At 36.0% G+C, this 24292-nt stretch overlaps 1 protein-coding gene across 22 annotated transcripts in view; it reads left to right on the top strand.

Annotated features, from left to right (window-relative positions):
- Positions 1-24292, top strand: part of NLGN1 (neuroligin 1) — an 887779-nt gene that overhangs the window by 168118 nt on the left and 695369 nt on the right. For 2 of the 22 annotated variants that reach the window (XM_055383660.2, XM_063704376.1), the window contains exon 1: positions 22959-23561. The exons of 19 other annotated variants lie outside the window; for them this stretch is intronic. The gene's annotated coding sequence lies outside the window, so the exon portion shown is untranslated. Of the gene's footprint in view, positions 1-22797; positions 23562-24292 lie in introns of those variants that run through there. One more of the 22 variants, XM_055383666.2, reaches the window with a different exon arrangement.

Here is a 24292-nt window from a genome sequence, read left to right on the forward strand (position 1 = left end):
ACAAAACCCCATCCCGAAGCCTTATTATCTTCAGGCAGAGATGAAGTGGAGGTCATGATGGCTGTAGATATATCTCTCACAACAAGATCCCCTGAGAAACATAAGCAGCACAAAGACTTTCCCTTTCAATTTAGAAAACATAATGGCAAAAATTAAATATATGTGGTAATAATATAGAATTAATTAAAATTAGAGACCAAATACTATAATAAATATTAGTTAAAAACTTTTCTGTGCAAAAGAAGTGAGGCATTGCTCCAAATAAATATTTATTACCTTACTAATCAACAGATTCATTGAATTTTTAAATAATTTATTGAGTCCATATACCATATCAAGCATTAAATTTGATACTGTGAAGAATACAGAGATTATTTAAGACATTATCCCTGTCTGTAATGAATTTAACCATCCAATGGGAGAGAGAAAATGTGCACATTAACAGGTATAGTACAAGGTATAATCTGCTGAAGGCTAGAAAACATTGCAGAAAAATGCTCTAGTGGTTTTTTTTGTTTAATGGTGTGACAATTAAAATAAAGCATTGGAGAAATAGGGCTATAGATGATCAGCACAGTTAAGGTTTTTGTTTTTGTTTTCGTTTGTTTGTTTTTTTAGATGGTGGGGAAGCATGAAGACATTTTAGACAGCAAGAATAACATGAGCCAAAAAATAAAGGAGAGCCATTGAAAGGCATGTTCAAGGAATGAAAGGCAGCACGTTTGACCGGATGCCAGGGAATATAGAAGAGAGTAGCTGGAGCTAATCCTAGAAATTGCATATGTGTGTGCATGCATGTGTGTCTTGGCCATGAGGAATGCTGCAAGTGAACTTAATTCAACTACTAAAGACAGTAGTAGACTGGGCGCTGTGGCTCACGCCTGTAATCCTAGCACTTTGGGAGGCCAAGGTGAGCGGATCATGAGATCAGGAGATCGAGACTATCCTGGCCAACATGGTGAAACCTCTTCTCTATTAAAATATAAAAAATTGACTGGGTATGGTGGTGCGCATCTGTAGTCCCAGCTACTTGGGAGGCTGAGGCAGGGGAATTGCTTGAACCCAGGAGGCAGAGGTTGCAGTGAGCTGAGATCTCACCACTGCACTCCAGCCTGGTGACAGAGCAAGACTGTCTAAAAAAAAAAAAAGACAATAGTAACTTTAATTTATATAAGACTTTGAAGTTTACAAAGTATGTTTATATGTCACCTTACTCATCTTATCAACAGAGATCTCCACTGATAATTCCATAGTCTTCTTGGTTGGATATTCCTCATCTCGACATTTAAGATACAACATTCAACTGATCTGAAGTTCAATTACTGGGTCTCATCTTATCTGTTTGTACTCACTCCTTTGGTTTTCTTCATGCAGCCTCCCAGTGAGCCACAGTTTTTCAAAGTCATGTCTGTATTCCAGAAAGCTCTTTCAAAAATCAGATTTGTAGATAAGGACACAATAACTTTCTTTTGGCTATCTCCACCAAGATGTCTAATAAGATTGACCTACCATGTCCAAGGCTGAACTATTTATCTCACCAAAACTCCCCTACCCACACACATAGACACAAAAACCATTCCACCTGCAGCCTTCTCCACCTGAGATGATAGGGATTCCACTGTTTGAATTAGTCAGGCTTGTGCTATAAAATGTTGCAGTGTCCAGCAAATCAAGGTGGTTAATAATCATTCACTGAATGAAATAATACATTTTTCTTGTGAATTCCTGTTAGCTTACTGATCTGGGGCATCTGAGGACATGAGCTGGCCTGTAGCTTTACAGCCATCGAATATTGAATAAAGAGAACACAGTGTGCTTGCTCATAGTATTTTTACATAAAAGTTTATGAACATAAGAACATTGATAATGTGCATGCACTTGCTAGTTAATAAACATCAACTGGGCCTTTGAGAGATGCCCCATCCTCACCTGAGAAAATCAGAACAAACCAATATATCTGTTGAAAAAATCTAAAGGAAATTACGTATAGGTAAATCTGCCCTGAAAGCCAAGGAATGATTTAAGTTTATCTTCCATAAAGAGAAGTAGTAAAGTTAAATTTAATGCTGAAAATGTAAGAAAGCAACAACTTTATCTAATTGCAGACCTGCCAGCATTACCAGGACTCCTGATTCTCTTTGATACGCTTGTATCTGTTGTCTCTCATGCAGACTTACATTTTACTGACATCTTTAAGAATGTGATAATATTCTGCAACAAAGCCACAGACCTTAGAGTCATTCTTGCGTCATCTTTTTTTTTTTCTCATACCCTTGTATATTCTTATTAATCTTTTGGAATTTACCTTTAAATACATAAGAATCCCATCCTTTCCTCACTGCCTCTATTACATCCACCCCAGTTAAAGCCGTCAGCATCTTCCATTTGGATTTCTGCAATAGGCTTCTTGCTCGTCTTCGTGTTTCCATCTTTGTCCCTCTACAACCAGTTTCTGCACAGTAGCCAAATTGAATTTTTACAAAATAAAATATATTCCTCTACTCCTTCCACTCTTCTGCTCAGATTCCTGCAAGGGGTTCCAGTTTCTCTCTGGATAATAGCCAAAATCCCTACAAAGGCAAACAAGGCCTGACCTGATCTGGCCCTTACTACCTGTCAGTGCCATCTCTTGTCTTGCTTCCCTCCTTTCCCTGCTCTAGCCACACTGGTTTCTTTGTTGCTCTGTGAACATACCAGTTACAGTCCTGCCATAGGGCCTCTGCACTCACTGTTCCATATTCCTGGAATGTTTTTCTACTCAAAAGAAGTTAGCTTTCTCATCACACCTTCCACATGTTGTAGGCACAGGTTTCCGTTAAATGCTTCCATATTTTCCTCTATGCTCTTTATAGATCTGAATGAAGGGAAAATACAAAAATAAAGGATCAGTAACAAAGAATACAGATTTTGATTTATCCACCTTAGGAAGACATTAAGTAAAACCATCCTACTGAGAAATGAATATTTAAGTAGATCAGAGTTTGTTACTAACTGTGTAAAACATTATGAGTCCTCAGTAATATTTCCAGTTCTCTTCATGGATCACACTGCCATGTGCTCTTGAAGTTTGAGTGCTACCATATAACTTGCCTTGACCATATGAGACAATGTTAAGTGATCTTCTGACTGAGCATGTAAGATCCAGTGTAGAATCTTCCATACTCTTTTCACCTTCATCAACTCTGAGCTCCTGAGGAGATAACAGCCTCAGAAGATGGTGTAACTTTCATTACTCTGAACCCTTGAGTTACTGTGAGAACCAAGAACCTCACTGAATCATGTTGGACATGTTGCAAACACAAGAAATCAATCATTTTTGCTGCAAACAACAGGAATTTTAAAGTTGTTATTATAGCCTAACTGAACTTGTTTTAAATTATATCCTCTTCAATTATTGCCTTATGTTGTACCTGGGTTATCTCCCATGAAGAGATCAGCAAGCTAATAGGAATTCATAAGGAAAATGTATTATTTCATTCAGTGAATGATTATTAACCACCTCTATTTGCTGGACACTGAGAATATAGTGATAAGCAAAACTCCTATCTTCTGGGAGCTTATAGTCTAGAAGTTGAGGTTCTGTTGAGCAGAGGGAATGATGAGGCTACATCCTGCCAAAAGGGAAACTCTGCCCAGGATGATAAGGATGAGAGACACAAGGAGTACAGGGCAAAGTTAGAGAAGATGTCAGTCTGGGTATGTGCAGTATAAGGTTGGGAAGAAGCAGAGGAACATCAGAAGTCGGTTCTAGGAAATAGACCTTATGAGAAGGACAGCCAGGTGAAAATACAAGACAGTAGTCAGTTCCAGGCACCTTGAATAGACCAAATATAGTGAAATAGGCTGCCTTACAGATGGAGAATGAAGTGACTGTGAAGGCTAAAGCAGATGTTTTGCAGTGAAGCAGCATGGGATTGAGAAGAGGGAGATTGCCTGGAAGTAGAACAGAAGTGACCGGGATTTGGAAGTTGAGCAGCAAAATATTTTCCAAATCTTACTAAATCCCAAGACCTATGCTGTTGAATTCCTATTTGGTCTACTCCACTGAAGCCAGGAAAAGAGCTAGAGTGCATTCAGAAAGCTATATATCTACTTCTAATAATTATGATGGGCATAGGGGAGGGTAGGAATTAAAAGATAGCATAAGAACATTGACACTTCCCCAGAGATGTAGGTTTATTACATTGCATAGGAAAATAGAGGAAAACTACAAGGTAACTCTCACCACAGAGAAAGAAGCAGCAGCTCCAGACATGCGTCTTCAAATTCCTAGTTATGTGTATTACCACATAAAGGTAAACCAATTTATACTACCCCCAAATGCTTTGAAAGACAGAAATATTCTGAGACCTGACAATTTTTATTTGAGCACAATTAATTGCAAGGAAGATGAAGCAGATATTAGAATGAAAATTTTATTAAGGCCATAGATGTATGTATTGAAGAGCATTTCTTTTGTGTGAAAGAAAACAATACCAATTAAAGCTGTTTAGGTATATGAAAATTCAGAGGATTGAACCAATTTTCCATTCATTGTAAATAGAGATTTAATCTCTCACTATATTCATCCTCTTGAAACTCAAAGTAAGTAAAATTATGTGTAGAGAAAGAAGGGATGAGCATACTGGGATTAGATAAAGACTGGCCTATACGGAGTGAGGTATTGTGAGGAGATGTAAGCCTGTAATTTTTATACAGCAGTACATTATTATTTCAAATTAACCTAAAAAAGAGCTTGAAAATATTCATGACTGTATCTGGTTAGTAAATGGGTTAACCGATCTGTACATTTCATGCATCATGGTTTCAGTAGGAAATATAGCTTCAGGATGGAGATTTAAGCTACAGACCTGAGCTGCTTCTCTAGGTTTTAATCGTTAGACATTGTTCTTGACCTTCCTTAACCTCAACTTCAACAGCATTCAGACAAATTGGTTAATTGTATGGGCTAGTAGGTCACCCAAATATGTGTAATTGGACAAATCTTATGCAAATTAAGACAATGATTTGGGAATTAAATAATGCTTGCAAAATTTGATTATTTAGTAATACCCATTAATAAAATTCTGTCAAATTAATAAATTTGGAAAAAAATATTTCCTTTCTGAAATATTCTCACTCTCTGCCCCATCTTATTTCATTAAGGCTTACTTATCCTCCATACTTAGTCTTTCTCAAGTACTTTTCCAGACTCCCTCTCTACCCTCTACCCTCACCCTGCAAACAATTAAATGTTTCCTTAACTATCTGCTATTAATCCTTGCTTCAGCACTTATCATGTTGACTCATACATATTTATTTTTGTGTACATCTTCACTCTTAAGACTGAAAATCCTTTAAAAATGCCCTGTATATTGGACACTTCTTTATCTCTAGCACTTGGTAGACTACCTTTACATAGTATGTCTTCAAATTTGTATTGAGTAAAAAAGAGTAAAGAAAATGTAAATAAATGAAATTTTCCTCTATTTTGAGAATTTTAGAAAGGGAGATTTATCCTCTATCAGTTCAGTGTATAATGAAGTATTCTGTTATCAAGTGGTACCATGAGATGCCACTAATGTCGAGTAAACAATTGGAAATGGATCTCATTCTGTGCCCTTGTGGGACCTCATTTTCCTCTTTAGCCTTATTTATTAAAAAAGAATAGTGCCTATTCTTCTTAAAATACCTATTCCTCTTATTGACTTTAACCTTGGTAGTTAAGAAAATTGAATAATTCTATGTGTGTGTGTATAAATTCTGAGAACTGTAAAACACATACATGTAAGTTTCTATTACTGCATTAACGTGGTCACCTTCTAAAAAATAAGATAAATTAGAGAGGGCAGATTCACCAAGTTCAAGAACCCTCATTTGAAGTTAGGATTGAATGTATGACTACTACATACATTTAATTGGAAATAGTTAATAATACTCTTAGCCCATATAAAGTTGAGATATTGATGGAAAAAATGAAATATTTTGTAGTTTTTTAGTTTTTAAAAGTCTGTTATACTAGCTTTATTAGATAAATAGAAATGAGTATATACACTCATTCAAAAAATAACATTTAATTTTTATGTGCTTCAAATTTCTGGAATTCAAATGCATATATTTTTATATAATTGAAATTATAGCACAAATTTAATTTTGAATACTTTCTTCACTTAAATCATATGCTGAACATTTTACTGTATTTTTATATAATATGATAAAATAATATTTATCAAGTATATTAGCATATTTTACCTAAATATTTCACTATTTCTGGGTGTTTTAATTATTCCTAATTTTGCTGCTATAAGTTATTGTGAGGAGCATATTTCCACATACAGGTTTTCCTTCTTTGGGATTATTCTTTTGGATTAAATTTCTAGAGGAAGGATAATTAAAGTATTGGACTTGATTTACCTCTAGCAAACCCCTGTAGAGGAAAGGGAAAATATTTACCTTCTTAGTAAAGAAATCTGTTATTGAACATCAAGACTCTGAAGCTATATTAAACTATTAACAGTAATTTGAATAAATGAATAATGAAAAATATTTTTATTCATTTTTTGACAAATAAAAATATATATATTTATGGTGTTACACATGATGTTTTGAAATATGTATACATTGTGCAATGACTAAATCAAGCTAACATATACATTACCTCAAAAAATAATGATTTATCTTTAGTGACAACACTTAAAATCTACTCTTGTACAATAGATTTCCTTCCTTCCTTCCTTCCTTCCTTTCTTTCTTTCCTTCTTTCTTTCTTTTCTTTCTTTTCTTCCCTTTTCTTTCCTTTCCTTTTCCTTTCCTTTCCTTTCCTTTTCCTTTTCCTTTTCCTTTTCTTTTTTTTCTTGATGGAGTCTTACTCTGTCGCCCAGGCTGGCAATTTCTTGGCTTACTGCAACTTTCACCTCCTAGGCTCTGGCAATTCTCCTGTCTCAGCCTCCTGAGTAGTTGGGATTACAGGTGCCCCCCACCAGGCCTGGCTAATTTTTGTATTTTAGTAAAGATGGAGTTTTGCCATGTTGGCCAGGCTGCCCTCGAACTCCTGACCTCAAGTGAACCACCCGCCTCGGCCTCCCAAAGTGTTGGGATTACAGGCGTGAGGCACTGTGCCCGGCCTCAATAGATTTCTTAAACTTATTCCTCCTATCTAATTGAAATTTTACATTCGTTGAGCAACAGTGAACAAAAGTATTTAAGAAACAAAAACAAAACAAATTAGGAAAATCAAGTTAGCTTCAGGAGGGAAAGGAGTGTCTAGGACTTTTTTGTTTGTGTGTTTGAGATGGAATCTCGCTCTGTTGCCCAGGCTGGAGTGCATTGGCGCTATCGGCTCGCTGCAAACTCCGCCTCCTGGGTTCACCCCATTCTCCGGCCTCAGCCTCTGGAGTAGCTGGGACTACAGACACCTGCTACCATGCCCAGCTAATTTTTTTTTCTTGTATTTTTAGTAGAGACGGGGTTTCACCTGTTAGCCAGGGTGGTCTCGAACTCCTGACCTTGTGATCCACCGGGCTCGGCCTCCCAAAGTGCTGGGATACAGGCGTGAGTCACCGCGCCCGGCCTAGGACTTCTTTCTTCAACACTCTGTGTTTGTTTTCTCAGAGCTTTTCCCCAAGGAAAAAAAAATGCTGTAGCACAAGGGAAATGCATGGTTCTTAAAAAGTGCAGTAAAATTACTCTTCAAAAGGATTTTACACTAATAATGTGTTAGTTTATCCTATCAGTTCTAGGAGAACATTAGGCACAATTTGAAAATGTGTTTTATTAGACATAATTTTAATAAAATTATTATATTTAGTTTTTCTTGAAACCAACAGAAGTAAAATAAAACAACACGGATACCTGGGATTGTGAGCTTTAATTTATTTACTTATTACTTCAAAATCTATTATAATACTAGCTCTTTTTAAGTGAGAGATTTTTCCTTCATCTGTCGGTTTATGAATTAATCGGCAGTCACATACATTTTGTTACTCAGGGCTTTTATTAATTTTTTTTAAATTTTAACATTCAAGTTCTATCAAAAATCTTTACTATATTATAGACATATTTTCGGAGAAGGCTATTTTTATTTTCTTAAAACAGTAGTCCCTCAAATCTCCTTAAGAGTAATAGGTTTAATTTTATTTTTTTTTCTTTTTTCCGAAAATATCTGTTTTCTCATCATAGTTTCTTTTTTTTTCTATTTATTTGTTTTTCCTTTTTAATGCTATTTGTTTTTCAGATGCTTGCTGTTTCTTTTTTTCTGTTTAAATTTATGAATAAAAGATTAGGGTGCTTAATGTAGGCATCTAGCAAGACATCTCTGTCATGGTCCTAGAAGTTTTAAGAGCTGTGAATTGGGAGCTGCTGGGGTCCATGGCTGTCATTTTCTGGCAATATGATATAGCACAGGCAGTAAGTTCAACTGAGGCCCATTTCTTTGGAATGTATTCTACACTACCACACACTCATGCTTTCTCTAAGAAATTACTTAGCAGATAGCATTCATTCATTCATGCATTTCTTCTTCTACAAATTCTGATTGTGATACTCAATAGATTCAAAATGCTGGGGAACAAAGGTAGGAATGTAGATAAAACTCTGTCTCCCAAAGAACAATTAATATAAGCAAATATGATAAAAGATAAGGATAAGCATAGTTTGAGTAGGCTTAACCCCAACCTAGCTTGGGAGTGGGGGCCAGAAGGGGTCAAGAGTGGCAGTGAGGGGTGAGGTAGGATAGATTGTATCTCTGAAGGGTTAATAGAAGCAGTGCTGACTAAAGTAAGAATTGATGGATCTATAGAAATTAGAAAGGTGGATTGATTAGGAAAGGGCATCCAGAAGGAAAGCCTTTCAAACAGAGAGAAAACCATGTGCAAAGGTGAAATGTTTCAGAAAAAGCAAGGTGGATTTGAAGAGCCACAAGTAGCGCAGCATGCTTAGAGAGGCAGTGTGTGGAAAGAGAGATTGCTGGGCAGGAAGGGAAGTGGCCAGCTTGGAGGTGGTAGCTGAAGCTATTCACAACCATGTGATCTGGGAGACACTATAACATGGCATTTCATTAGGAATCCAGAGACCTGAAATCTTTAACTGGGTGAGCTTAACCAAATAATTTTAATTTCTGAGGCCTCTGCTTCCTTCTTTGTAAAAGGAGCATGTGATTTTTAGCACTCCAGGAAGCCCTCGCCCCAATGGGTGCTGGTGGGGATGGGAACTTGGTGGCCAGAGCTCTTTGTCCCCTGCGTCTTTCACTTATATCAGTTTTGTTTTCGCCTGAATTATTTGTTTACAAATTAAAGTGAATTTATTTATTTAAGAGAGAGTCTCACTCTGTCACCCCAGCTGGAGTGCAGTGGCATGATCTTGGCTTACTGCAGCCTCCACCTCCCAGGTTCAAGCAATTCTTGTGACTCGGCCTCCCGATTAGCTGGGATTACAGGTGTATGCCACCAAGCTCAGCTATTTTTTTATATTTTAGTAGAGATGGGGTTTCACCAGGTTAGTCAGGCTGGTCTCGAACTGCTGACCTCGTGATCCACCCGTCTCGGCCTCCCAAAGTGCTGGAATTACAGGCCTGAGCCACCATGCCCAGCCTATTAATTTATTATTTTTGGAAAACTGGCCTCCACAAAAAATATGTTGAAAGCCACAAGACTAAGTTATCTGAGGTCTTTCTGTACCCCACACCACTTAAGGAAAAATAGCAGTGTTTACTATTAGAAAGAGCAGTAGTCCTGGAGTTCAAAGGTTGGATTTTTATGGTTGGCAGACCTCTGTGTGGCCATAGGGAGCCAATTTTTCTTAGCTGATTGTTTTAATTATAAAAGAGGAACAAATGTTATCTGCCCTTCTTGTCTTGATTTTTTTCCAAAACTGAAATAAAATCAGATATGTTGAAGTGCTTAGTGAATAGTGAGGTATTTTTTAAATGACTGTTATTCTTAAGGAAAATATTACCTACGCTGAAAGCTGTCTCTAGGTGTGAGTATCTAATATATAAAAGATGCCCTTGGCATGATGAATCTGGTTATTTAATGGAGGTGTCACACTTCTTATGTTGCATTTTTCTTGGCTCAAGTTCCCGTACCTAAAAGTGAGATAAAAATCTCTGTACTGGACAATTTTATCCATAGTTTTCTAGATGTATCAGAATGAATTTTATTAAAAGAAAAATAAATATTAATGATCATTTTTAACTTCATTGGAAAGTGATGGTAACCTTATATCCCAGGATGCTTCGTTGAGTTATTCACTGTGCTTAAGAGCATGCATTAGGCTGGAATATTATGAATCTTCTTTTCATAGTAGTTTCATAACAAAGCTCAGGCGAAGTAGGTTTAGATGTTTGTTTTTTGTTGTTGTTGTTGGTGGTGATCTTTTAATGGAGCATTTCAAATCCAACAGCCCTTTCTCCTATTAATAATACTGCCCATTCTCAAAAGCAAAACTTAGGTATGTGTTAGGTTAAAAGATCTTCCTTTATGCAGTGTGAACAGGGTAAAAAATTAAGGTTGAAGGAAATAGATAACTCTGTCTTTCTACAAATATTACAGCCACTTCCACATTGCAGATGAGGAAAAAGAGTAATTTTTCCCTCTAAGAAGTTATTACTCAGAGGGATAATATAGTTAAATATCACCCACGTTTTTCTGAATGCAAATCCTGTGCACATCTCCACATGCTATCAGGATCCAATTTAAGGAGGACTTTGTTACCATTCTACAGAGTCTAAAACATGTCTCTGGATCCCTGTTCTTAACCCAGGCTGCATGTAGTGGTAATTTGAAAGTGTGACCTAGCCCCAGCTCCACAGATTCTGATTTAATTGGTCTTGAAGGAGGGAACCAAATATTGGTATTTTTACTCCCCTCCCAAGGGATCCAAGGGATTCTAATGTGCAACCATAGGGAGAACCACTAATTCTGGTAAAAATTAAGCAGATAAATGATTTGTTCAGATTTGTAGTATAAGAAAACATTATTTTGGTGTCAGTGTGAAAAATAGATTGGATGAAAGTTAGATGAGGAGGGCAGAGGCCAGTGAGGCTGGCACAGCCATGCAGCCATGAACCAATCTGAGTCCATGCCAAGAATTTCCAATATTGCTTGCAATTTCTGGATGAAGAATCTTGTTGTTACCAAATCCTCTGTGATCTATTTCCCTGACCTTAGTTGACCCTTCTGCTTTCATATTTACTGGTCATTCTCTCCTGGTGCTTCTAGTTACACCTTTCTCTGGTTGTCATAGTTATGATTTCGAGCCAGTGCCCTTTCCCAGATAAAGAGGGAAACCAAATATGTTGCTGTGAATGCAGAATTTTGAATAGGGCATCCTGGGTATTTTCTCTCATCTGATCAGTCCTTTCAGGAGGATTTTGCTTACACTTCCCAATTTGCAGTCTCACCAGAGCCCTCCTCTTGTCTTCCCTTGCCTTAATACATAGTTCAGCTTCACCCAGGGAGGAATCACTGTATCTCACTACAAGGAGACACCTTCATCCTCTGAGTAATAACTTCTCCTGCCCTGTGTGAGGCAGGAGAACTAAAGCTACCCCAAGTCCCGGTGTTATTTCTGCCTCACAAGAAGTGCTGGGAGCATCCCATCACTACAAGGTGATGCTCTCTTTTTTAGAAGAACCCCTCAACTGTCCATTCCATTTATATTACTTCCGAACCCTGAAACTATTTCCTCAGTACCTGTTCTCTTCAGCTCTGAGTTACCACCCTTCACAGTGAACAGGAAGTACAGGAGGCTTGGATTTAAACTTGGATGTAATCCCAGTTTAATCCGTTGTTAGCAGCAGCAAGTCACTTAGTGTTAGTGGGTTTCAGTTTTCTGACTTGTAAAAGTAGGAAAAATTATATGTACCCTCCAAACTTGAAAAAAACCTGTAAGCTTAAGAACTGAGTACAATATTGGTACAGAGGATGCATTCAACAAATGAGAGTTGATATTATTTTTGCTGTTATGATTATTAAGTTTGCATGCCTTCAAGTCAGCTGAGAGAGCAAATACATAGTTAAAAATGTTAGTCTTTGTAATGGCTAAATGGGGATACATGTATCTTCATATGTATATTATATATATTAATTATATACATTTAATTCAGTATATTTAATATATAATCATTTATAATATAATTATGTATATTGTATGTATGTTGAAACAAGGGAAATGGAGTAGGGGAGAGGAAAATGGATAATGAGCATAGGAAGAAGACAGGCTTTCCTGAGATCTTATTATTTTTATGCTATTATTATTATTTTTTTCTGTTATATTTGTTTCCTGGTCTAGTTCTTAGTGAATATGGGAAGAGGAAGGATAGAGAAAAAATTTTTGATTGTGTCAGGATTAAGAGTCAAAAAAGATGAAAAGGCCGGGCACGGTGGCTCACGCCTGTAATCCTAGCGCTTAAGGAGACTGAGGTGGTCGGATCACGAGGTCAGGAGATCAAGACCATCCTGGCTAACACGCTGAAACCCCGTCTCTATTAAAAATACAAAAAATTAGCCGGGCGTGGTAGCGCGCGCCTGTAGTCCCAGCTACTCAGGAAGCTGAGGCAGGAGAATGGCTTGAACCCAGGAGGCGGAGCTTGCAGTGAGCCGAGATCGCATCACTGCACTCCAGCCTGAGCAATAGAGCGAGACTCCATCTCAAAAAAAAAAAAAAAAAAAAGAAAAAAGAAAAAACATTGCCATTATATCATGAAAGTTCATTTAAAATGTATGCAGTCATAATTGGTTTTGATGCTAAATTGCAGTTTAATTACTGATTTGTTTTAAATTTAGATTAATTTTGAAGTTTTTATTAAATGTGCTCTTTTTATAAGGTAAAGTTCTTTTTAAGTCAGTTAAATGCTGTCAATAGAAATACCTTTTGATAACTAAAGTATAGTTGATTAATTAAATAGAAATATTTGTGTAGCAGGGAGTAACCCAAATATAAGATCTTGACTTCTGTCTTTCAGTTGAGGACACAGAGAGAAAATAGATGTTAAACTTTGACTAAACTGAATTAAAATTCAATTTAAAATTTTATATTTAAATAATTTAAGTTAAACTCTAAGTAAGTAATTTTTAAAGCATCATTGAAATTACTAATTCCAAAACAGTTGATGGTTTTAAATAATTTATTTAAAGTCTGTAATCTAAGGCAGGCACCTTACTAAAGTGTCTCATTCCTATTTCCTGTGAAACTGACATATGTAATGGACAAGCCCAATTACAAAACAGATTCCTTTAGGAATTTTATGCCTCAAAAAAGGAATAGAGAAGATAACATGAGAGAACATATATTGAATACTACAGTAGAATGATTATTCAACTTTTAAGGGATTTATTCAACTACACCATCATTTAGCCCATATGTCAGTTTTGTTCACAAGAAAACTAGGGGTGACTTTTGTAAAAGCCCTTGGATGCAGTTAAGATAAACTATGCAAATGACACATTCGATCTGCCACTCCAATAATTATTTAAAAAACACAGACAGGATCTCACTCTGTCACCTAGGCTAGAGTGCAGTGGCACAATCATGGCTCACTACAGCCTCCAACTCCTGGGCTTGAGTGATCCTCCCGCCTCAGTCTCTCAAGTTGCTAGAACCACAGTCTCACGCCACCATGCCGGGCTATTTTTTAAAAAATTTGCATAGAGACAGGGTCTCACTGTGTTGCCAAAGCTGGTCTCAAATTCCTGGCTTCAAAGGCCTTGGCCTCCCAAAGCCCTAGGATTACAGGTGTGAGCCGCTGCACCCAGCTCCAGTAATTCTAAAAATAAAAAATAAAAAAAAAATGAATTATTATGTCTTTACACTTAGCAAACACATATGAGCATCAGTTTTAGAATTTCAGTTAATGTCAAGATTGGTAAACTTCAGTTTATGGAATCTTGTTTGGAAACCAGGACAGTTAATTTTCATGGCACTTTTTCATGGTGAGTTAAAAATAATAGATATTAGTTCCAAGAACACTTCTTCACATACTTTTGGTGTTCTAAATTAGGTAACAGATTTGGACCTGAAATCTTAAAACAAATTTAAGTTACCTTCAGGCTTTCTTATTTCTTCACCATCATATTCTTTTCCAGTTCAAACACCATTCTTCCCTATGAAGCAATTGGAGCTGAGATTTAATAGTTTTGCTTTTCTCTTGGTCATTTGTTCATATTATATAGTTGGCCCCAAGCAATGTTATTCTGATCCCATCCTTGGCTATCATTTTCTTCTAAAAATACCAGATAAATTTCTTTCTATTATTGCTGGCATTTTTACAAACGTCAGTCAACTCAGTATCAGTATCATTAGGTAATCATACTCTTCTTTCATGTTGTTTTTAAGTTTTGTTTCTTTTCAGATCTTTCTTTTTAAATATAATTCTCAAATACAAAGTTTTCAGAAACTTGCCTGTAAAACCATCCTGATAATTTGTAGAAGCCTTTGTGATTCTTTATCTAGATTGTGACAGAGCTTTAGAATGATATGGAATAATATATAAAATTTTCTTTTTAACTTGTTTCTTATAATCTAAAGCTGCACTATCCTTTATGGTAGTCACTAGCCATATGTGGCCATTGAGCTATTGAAAAGGAATTATTCCAAGTTGAGATGTACTCTAAATATAATATACATATTGGATTTTGAATATATTTATATGAAAGCAATTAAATTTCTCAATAATAGTCTTTCATATTGATTATATGTTGAAGTGATAATATTTTGACATATTGGGCTACATATAATACAGTATTAAATTTAATTTAACTTGATTCTTCATTTTTTAATGTGGATGCTAGGAAATTTAAAATTTCCTGTGTGGTTCACATTATGTTTCTATGGGCAGCACTGATTATTTCCATAATATTTTTAATATCTTTAATATTTTTAATCAAGTGTATTAGTTTTCTATTGTAGCTATAACAAATTCCCACAAATTTAATGGCTAAAAACAACACAAATTTATTATCTTACAGTTTAGGATGTCAGAAACCTAAAATGATTGGCAAAGCCTGTGTTCTTTTTGGAAGTTCTAGAAAAAATTCCGTTTTCTTGCTTAGAGACCACCTGTTTTCCCTGGCTTGTAGCTCCTTCTTTCGTCTTCTAAGCTAAGAGTGTAGCATCTTCAAATCTTTCTGACTCTCTCTTTCTCCCTCATCTCTGTTTCTGTTATCACATCTCTTACTCTGATTCTGACCCCTGACCCCTCTGCCTTCCTCTAATAAAAACCCTTGTGATTACTTGGTACCCATCTAGATAACCCAGAGTAATCTCTCCATCTCAAGATCCTCAATTTAATCACATTTGCAAAGTCTCTTTTGCCATATAAAGTGGCATATGCACAGATTCCAGGAATTAAGACATCTATGGCGGGGTTGGGGGGGGGTGGAGGGTATTATTCCACTTACCGTATTAAGTATATTTAATGATATTCTTTCTTGATTTGTTAATTTCAATTTTTAAATTTTGGTTGTGGTCCAATATTTTAAGATCAACAAAATGGTAATACCAAAAAACAATCATAAGAAACATCAAGTCAGGTGTGGCATGGCACAACGGCTTCTCATCTGGGCGATGCTGCTGACCTCAACGTGATCTTAGTTAAGTCATTTATCTTCTTGTGCTTTTTTCTGTTTAGCAAAAGGAGTCTGTGAGTCTATGAAGGAACTTTAAAACTGCAGTTCTTTGGGCCACTGTTCAAATATACTGTAGTTGTTTTAATGATTAGTTTGAGTTCTTGTATGATGAATTTCAGCTATAAGATATATCTTCTAGCTTCACCAGACTTATGAATGATGAGGTTGTGAATTGTGAGTTGGTTTAATGTATTACACATAAGCCAAGAATTATATTCTCATTCTATCATATAATGAGTATACTTTCTGTTAACACATAAACCGTCTATCCTCATAGTCTATTTTGTGATGTAACAAATCATGCTTTGAACTTTCTTCACATTGCCTTTTCTGCTTAATCTATGTAAACAACTATGTCTGAAATATTACCATGTCCTGCTTTCCTTCTCTCCCTTCCTCCTAGTACAATTTATAAATAAAGGGTCAAAATTTAATTGTTTTCTTTTGTAACAAATCCACCATTTGTTAGCTTGTTTATCACTAGGGAAGGTTTGGGAAACTTTTATAGAAGAGGACACAAGAAAAGGCTGAGAGTCATGAATTTTATGATGGTTGGAAGGTTGAACAATTTCTTATGCATTGAATGTAACATAGTTTTGTCATTCTGTTTAATTAAGTCATTCTGCTTGTTTCTAGGTCATCAGAAATAATTTTATTCACATACAAGCAAAAACAAACTCTAAAACTAAACACACATGATCTTAGAAAAATATATCATTTTTGAAAAACATGTGACATATTTTCTCAGTTTCTTGTAAGTAAAGATTAAAGAGACAGATTAATGTGTAGATAGATAGATGATAGATGGATAGATAGATATATAGACAGATAGATAGAGACAGAGAGACAAGAAGACAGAGAAATAACCATTCCTTTAGAAGATGTCATTTTAGGCCGGATGCGGTCGCTCACGCCTGTAATCCCAGCACTTTGGGAGGCTGAGGCAGGTGGATCACGAGGTCAGGAGATCAATACCATCCTGGCTAACATTGTGAAACCCTGCCTCTGCTAAAAATACAAAAAATTAGCTGCGCGTGGTGGCAGGCACCTGTAGTCCCAGCTACTCGGGAGGCTGAGGCACGAGAATGGCGTGAACCTGGGAGGCGGAGTTTGCAGTAAGCTGAGATCGCACCACTGCACTCCAGCCTGGGCGACAGGGCCAGACTCCATCTCAAAAAAAAAAAAAAAAGAAGAAGAAGATGTAATTTTAAGGGTTCCTTTATTTAATATTTTGGAAATCATGGAACTAAATATTTTGGGACAGGTAGAAGATGCTCATTAAGTTGCTAATTGAACAATAATGAAAATTCAGGCTAGTGTTTACTTTTAATTATGTAATTAGCATAAAATCCTATCCAAAAAAAGAGTACCCAACTCTTGTCTGTGAAGTCAATGAGATGTCAATGCCACTGGGATATAACTAAAAATTTCTCTTTCCGTCTCGAACTATAGAACATTAATTTTCATGTGGTTTCCCATCCTATTAGGTCAAACTTTATATAGTATATTCTGCTAATATTGGAAACATAGACTCAAACTAATATTTTACAATAAGCATTAATAGATGATATTTAATAAGATGGTTTCCTGATTGTGTTTTTTCAGTACTTAAGAAATATCTAAGATAATTTTATACAATTTAACTCATTCTATACTACATTGCAATGTCAAAATCAATCATGGTACTATGGAATTAAAAGCCACCAAAATATCAAGAGAACCTGCTCTGAGGTTATTAGAGGGTCAGTATAAATACTGCCTCACAAATGTACTTACATTCAAAAATGAAGAAAATATTCTGCAAAATAATGCATTATGCTATTATTACCTAAAGCCTTTGAAACTGGAAATTTCTATATTTTTCAATTTTACCAATTAAATAAACGTATAAATTATGGATGTAAAAAAGACCTCTTTCTAAAAGAAAACAGAATCTTAATTATTAGCGTAATGGTAGCATTATTTGAAAGTTTTTAACAAGTCAGAATTATTCAAGTTTGTTTTGAAAATCTGGATTTATTTCTGATTTAAACCCTTTTAAGAGTCCCTCTGTAAATATCTTTTAGCATCTCTAACCAACATTGATGAAAAAGCCCCATTTCAAAAGTGGCAGTCTCATGCTAAAATATCTAGTCTTGGGTAGTTGCAGTGGCTATGCCTGTAATCCCAGCACAGCCAAGGTGGGCAGATTGCTTGAGCTCGGGAGTTCAAGGCTAGCCTGGGTGGGCAACGTAGTGAAACCTTGTCTCTAGAAAAAAATACAAAAATTAGCCTGATGTGATGGCATGGCGCCGGTATTCTCAGCTACTCAGGAGGCTGACATGGGAGGATCACCTGAGCCCGGGGAGTTTGAGGCCACAATGAGCCATGATCGTGCCTCTGTACTCCAGCCTGGGCAAGACAGTGAGACCAGGTCTCAAGATAAATAAATAAACAAACAAAATGTCTAGTCTTGATCATCACTTCCTTAGTTTCCATTACCAATCTCTGTTCCATGAAATATAAAGATACATCTGGTATATTTAGCATCCAGGCAGGTGTGTTCTCCCAATACGTATCTGAAATATAGTCAGTACCAGTCAAGCATTTTAAGTAGTCTTTTCTAATTAAGCAGGATTGTGGGAGTAGATTCTTCCCCGTAGAAAGAACCTCTTTGTAAACAGTCACCTTTGCAGTAGTTAGAACTTACAATGTTGCACCACTTTTTATTTTTGTTTCTTTCATAATTCCCAATTGCCATTCATTTAGATTCAAGTCTTGAGCACTTAATATGAGGTTACATCAGGGGAGTTCTGAAGATGGTAGAGGATTTTTTTTTCTCCAGACTTGCTTTACAATTCTGTTTTATTTTATTTCTAGCTTCAGAATTTTAAAAATTATTTTAAAAAAATTGTTGTGGGTATATAGTAGGTATATATGTTTATGGGGTACATGAAATATTTTGGTTATTTCTTCTTTTTCAGACACTGAGCTGCAATCTTTCACAACATCCTAAAACGTTTATCACAAGCCAGAGCTGAATTGATTTGACCTGGTCATAAAAGATGTGCATTTATATGATTTTTCAAAAAAACCCCCACCTTTTCCCAAAATAACTCTTTTGTATTAAAAGCAACAATGAAATACTTACTCATCTATTTGTTATGAAAACTATGCTGCTTCCTTACATGATCCATTTGGTATTAATCAATCCATCATTTTCTATTTGGTATAGAAACCAAAATAAGATATGTAATTCTAAGATGTTTTTTATCAGAGCTGAAATTTTAATAACACGGTTAGATTGGAATGCCCTATAGTGCTCAGGTTTACCAATCTTGGTCTTTTATTTCCATTATTATTATTCATACTAGTTTTTACTCCCCTTCTGTATTGATTTCATTTTCTGAAGAAATTAGCAAGCCCATCTAATGAAGAGATTCTCTTCATTAGAGAGTTTATTCTCTTCATATAGCAACTAGTTTTATTGTTTGATCTATTAAGTCAGTCATTTACTAATAATTTGTATCATGAAGGATACAAATATTAAGTATCTTTCTATCCTCTCTGTCAGTAAATCACCAGGGAGATAAATGAATTTGATTAACATTTTTATTCTCAAATACCTTTCCTCTATCCCTCCTTCTCCTTTCACTTCTCCTTTTACTCCTCTTTCTTCATTGACTACCTTACTCTGTCAACCCATTTTACACTTAAACATACTGAAAAATGAACCTTCAGTTCTATATTAATATCTAATACTTGTTCAGTATGGATGCTGAAATATTAATTGATAATAGTAATAGCCATTTGCACTCAACAAATAAATCATCAATAGGAAACTAAGGATTTGTGGTAGTTGGCTGTTTTAAAGTCAACTCTCCTATGATATACTTTGGATTATGCCCAGTATACAGGAGGTGTTCAATAAGTGTTTGCTGAAAGAATGTCAGCCTCTCCAAATTTCAGAAATATAATGGTACATCTGCTTCTTCTCCCTTATCTTTCTATTATCAAAGGAAATTAAATTGGCATATCACTATTTCCTTATCACAAATCTGTTTTGGTTATTTCCAGGAAATCTATTCAGAATAGTTGAAAATTGATTGTTTGACAATTAACTCAAGCATTTTTCCTGAGTCCAGGGTGCATTGAATAGTATTAACTGCTCAATTGAGTTATAAAAAATGCCTTTTCTAATATTTGGTATCTCTTTTGCATGGATTATGAAATATAATGCCTAGTGATTGTGAAATGAGATTTCCAGTCCTCATATTTCATATCAACAAAGTCTTCTTATTTGAATTCACATACATATTTTAAATACTCTGGGTGAGTTTTCTTTCATGTTGTAATTTTGGCTTATGGCTACTCTGGCTTTGGTAGTTTTTAGTTAACTGGTTAGACTGAACATAATCAATCAGTTGATTGACTGTTTCACAATTTCAGAGGCCCTGTTACTATTTGTGAGATCAAAGGAAAATACAAGAAAGAGCTAGTTGAGGATTACATATATATTTTTTTCAATTTCAACCATATTTTCCCATTTAGGTGGTAATTTTTGCTTCCTAGCTAGAATTTCTAATATCAATTATAGAAATAAATAAGCACCATTCCATTTACACTTCTTAGAAATATTCAGTAGTACAGATTTTTAAAAAAATCTCCATATAAAAAGCACATTATGAAATATTGATATTTCATTTTTTCACAGACTTAATTAGAAAATTTTATAATATGGTAAAGATTCACAGAAATAATGTAGTCTAAATCTTTAATTTTAATAAAATGTTTAAAGCATATAAACAATTTATATAGTAATATTGTAAACACCCATGTACTCAAGATTCAGGCTGAGAAATAGAGCACAATAGATACAGTTGAAGCTTCTGGTGATGCCTTTCCAATTTCATTTACTTGGCACCCTCCCCACAGTAACCTCTACCCTGAATATCATGTTTGTCATTATCATACATGTTGATATATTTTGCTCCATATAGGTATGTGATCAAATATAATAGATGTAATTATTTTACATGTTTTTGAATTTTATATACAAATATCATCATCCTATAAGCATCTTTCCGCAGCACCCTTTGTTGTTGCTGCACATTATATTTTTTGAGATTCATTTATATCAACTCAAGGAGCTAAGGTAACATTCATTTTTCTTGTTACCGTTTCTACTATTGCAGTATATGAATATTCTATAAATATTTTGTCCAGCTATTTATCTGAAGGTGTTTAGATTATTTCTCTCTCCTACTGTTTTTTTCTCTTTCAAATAGTTGTGGAATGAATAGTTCTAGGAGTGGAAAAACTGGATTATAGGACATAAAAATGTTCAACTATTGCTAAACTGCTCCCTGAACTTGTACTATCATATACTCTCTGTAATTTCTTCACATTTTCATCAATATTAAGTTTTGCTGGGCTTGTAAATTTCTGCCAATTTCATGACTGGGAAACAAAAATCTCATTATTTTGAATTGCATTTCTCTAATAACTAGGGGGATTGAGGACCTTTTTCAGATGCTTATTGGACATTGAGAATCTTTTTCTGTCAATCAACTATTCATTTCCTTAACCCATTCTTTCCTATTATATTTTTTATCTTTTATAAGCCCCTTTATGTACTTTGGATAGTAATCCTTCTTTGATTATATGCATTGCAAATATCTTTTATGAGTGTACATTTTGATGTATATAATTGCTTTATTTTAATATATCAAATTTAATATCATTTCTTTATGGACTTTGGCTTTTTTATGTTGTTTAGTAAACCTTTCTGTTCTCATCTACCCAAAATCATAAAGCTATTTCCCTCTAAATGTTGTAAAATTTTGCTCAGCATCTTTAGGTCTTTAACCCACCTTAACATACATACATGTGAAGTTGCAATCTTGTATTATCATTATTTCATATGGCTAATTCAGTGTCTGAATATGTCTTCTTCCCTCAGTGCTTTCTAATGTCACCAGTTATTTATCAAGTTTCCACAAATCCATGAATATTTTTCTGGACTTTCTATTCTGTTCCATTGGACTAGTTTCTAGCCCTGAACCAAATCTGCATTGCCTCAGTTACTGTTATTTTATGTTAAGCCTTAATAGTTCATATGGGAACTTCCTGAACCTTTTTCTTCAGATCGTATTGATAATTTCTTACCCTTTGCCCTTGCAAACACATTTTAGAATTAACTTTTCAGCTTCCACAAAAAAATTGTAGATTTTATTAATAATTACATTACTTCTATAGATTAATTTACCATATTGATTCTCCCATCCAGGAACATGTATATTTATTGATTTATATGGGTTACCCCTTAGTGTTAATAGATAAATTATCTGTGGGCCAAAAAGTGATGGCCCAAAGTCACATAGCCAATTAATAGCAACACCAGTGGTAAAAGAAAGGTCTTTTGACTCCTTAACACCTTGTACACTAAAAAGGCTTATTTAGTCAGTTAAAAAAGAGTGTCTTGGACTCCTTGCAGCTACAGAACCCCTCACAATGAAAGAGAATTCAACTTCTCTAGTTTACTAGGCCCAATTTGTGTTTCAAGCCCTCAAAGTGTGATTAGAGCGCTTGGGAAAACAAAGTCCTGAAATTCCTTGCATTGACTCTTTCTCTGGAGCCTGTCGGAAATGCTAGGGGTAATCTTGAGGTCATTGAATTTAAAAGCATTCAGGTAAGCAACATTGAGGCCTATGTAATGACTCTTAGGTCTTGTTCTGTGACCACAGGCTTACAGGAGCTATCACTTGCTTTCTTGAATGAACACTAAAAGTCCCAAATGAGTAAGAGATTATCTAAGAACACACACACACACAATCATATTCCTTTAAAGGAAATAAAATTTTAAATGTTTTTCTAAAAGCAGCATATCTCAGGAAGAGTGAGGCTTCTTTTAGGTCGATAGTTATTAAAGAAACAAATACAATTGCTTTGAAATCACCGAATTGCCTCAAACTGGCATTTTAGCTACTAACTGCCATTGGGGAAATTTTTGTAGACAAAAAAAAAAAAAAAAATAGAATCCAGAGGAGACAGAAACACAGAAGATTCAGTCTTTAAACGTAAAACAAAGAAACATCAGATGCTGTATTCAAGTAGTCATATACTATTCATGTTAATTGCAGTTCAGCCTTCTTTAACTACTACAGTAGCCAGTTATCTAAAGGGGCAGAAAAAAAAAAAAAAAAGGTGAGGAGAGGGGATGGGAAAAAAAGTGAGATCCCTGCAATATCACCTCGAGCCACTAGGGGTATCTTTGTACCATTTTTCATCCTGCACCGATTTGGAGTAGAAACCTATATTAGGGTAAAACCAGGGTCCTCGGCATTTTTTTTTTTTTTTTTTTTTTTTTTTGCGAGGAGTGCACCCAGAATCCAAAAAAGATTTTTTAAAAAAGAAAGAAAGAAAGAAACCAGAGTTTTTTTTTCGGTCACCCGAACAGGGTTATGAAATTGTTCTTCTGGACATCAGCACCGGGAATTCATTTTTGAGGTCAATTTCCAATCGAGATAAATCTATTGGATTAGTAGGATTATCTGATTGCAGCCGAAAGAAGTAACGTTGTTTGATCATTTGTATTTCTTGCCTGATGGTCGGATTTACATGGAGGTGGCTTTGGGTCCCCAGGATTCTGGATCGTGGTTGCATCTGGAGAGAAAAAAGGATCAATCGACACGTTTTGGAAGTGTCCGTGGGTGAATAAAAAAGGAGGGGGGGGGGGGGGTGCAAAACTGGGGTTGCGGATGCTTAAAGCAAAAAAAGAGAAAAGGAAGCGTCTTGAATCCTGAAACAAGAATTACCGGGTGCTCGAGATTTCAAAAAAGCGTCTAGAAACTGGTAAATACTTGGACCATTTCAGCTTGAATTTGACGGCGAAGTGTTGTAGAGACCGTCTCCTTGAATCATTGCAAAGGGACCGGGGAAAGATGAGGGGGCTCCCTCTGTGGATTTATCTTGCTGAGGGTAAGTTTGTGGCTCTTTTATTGGGAGGGGGCTGCCAGGGTTTTGTGCCACTGCGCGGAAGGTGATGCGGACGCGGTGCCTGTGAAATGGAGAGAGAAAGGGGAATATAAAACCACCTCGCGCATCCCCGGGGGGATCGCTAGGGAGCTACCTAGATCGAGCTAAAAACCTTATTTTTGTGGCGTCGGTGGGGGAGCCAAGCAGCTCTCCAAGCTCTCAACTTTGCATTGAAAATCTCTCAGTTGGGAGATGCTTCCCAGATCCACTGCTTTCTCCTAGCAATACTTTAAGGAGAGGAGGTAGCGGTGCCTTGGAAAACCTGCATGTAGAGCGGAAAAGCCCAAGTAGAAATCGCTGGTGCTTCGGCCGCCGTTTCGGCGGCTGTCGTGGCTTCTAGGGGGATATTTTGCAGGGGGAATTGGCTGTTTTCATGTTGTCTCCTCCCCCACCCCTCTTTTCCTACCCCTTCCCGCTTCCCGCTTCTCTCAACCGGACACTAAAGGGTTACAGGGTCACTGCACCGGATAGAGACAGTAGAAGTGGGTGGCTGGCCACACATGTTGTCTTGTAATTCACTTGCACGACTTTCCATAATACAAGTCCGAGGTAACTTTCTTCGAGTTGGAGCAGCCCAGGAAGACGTTGCAGGCTTTTTGCCGAGGGCCCAGGGTAGCGAGTGCGCCAGGCAGACGGCTGCATTTCTGATGCATCCCTGCCCTGCCTGCCTCGCC

Source organism: Gorilla gorilla, chromosome 2 (genome assembly GCF_029281585.2).
Source record: "Gorilla gorilla gorilla isolate KB3781 chromosome 2, NHGRI_mGorGor1-v2.1_pri, whole genome shotgun sequence".
Classification (NCBI taxonomy): domain Eukaryota; kingdom Metazoa; phylum Chordata; class Mammalia; order Primates; family Hominidae; genus Gorilla; species Gorilla gorilla.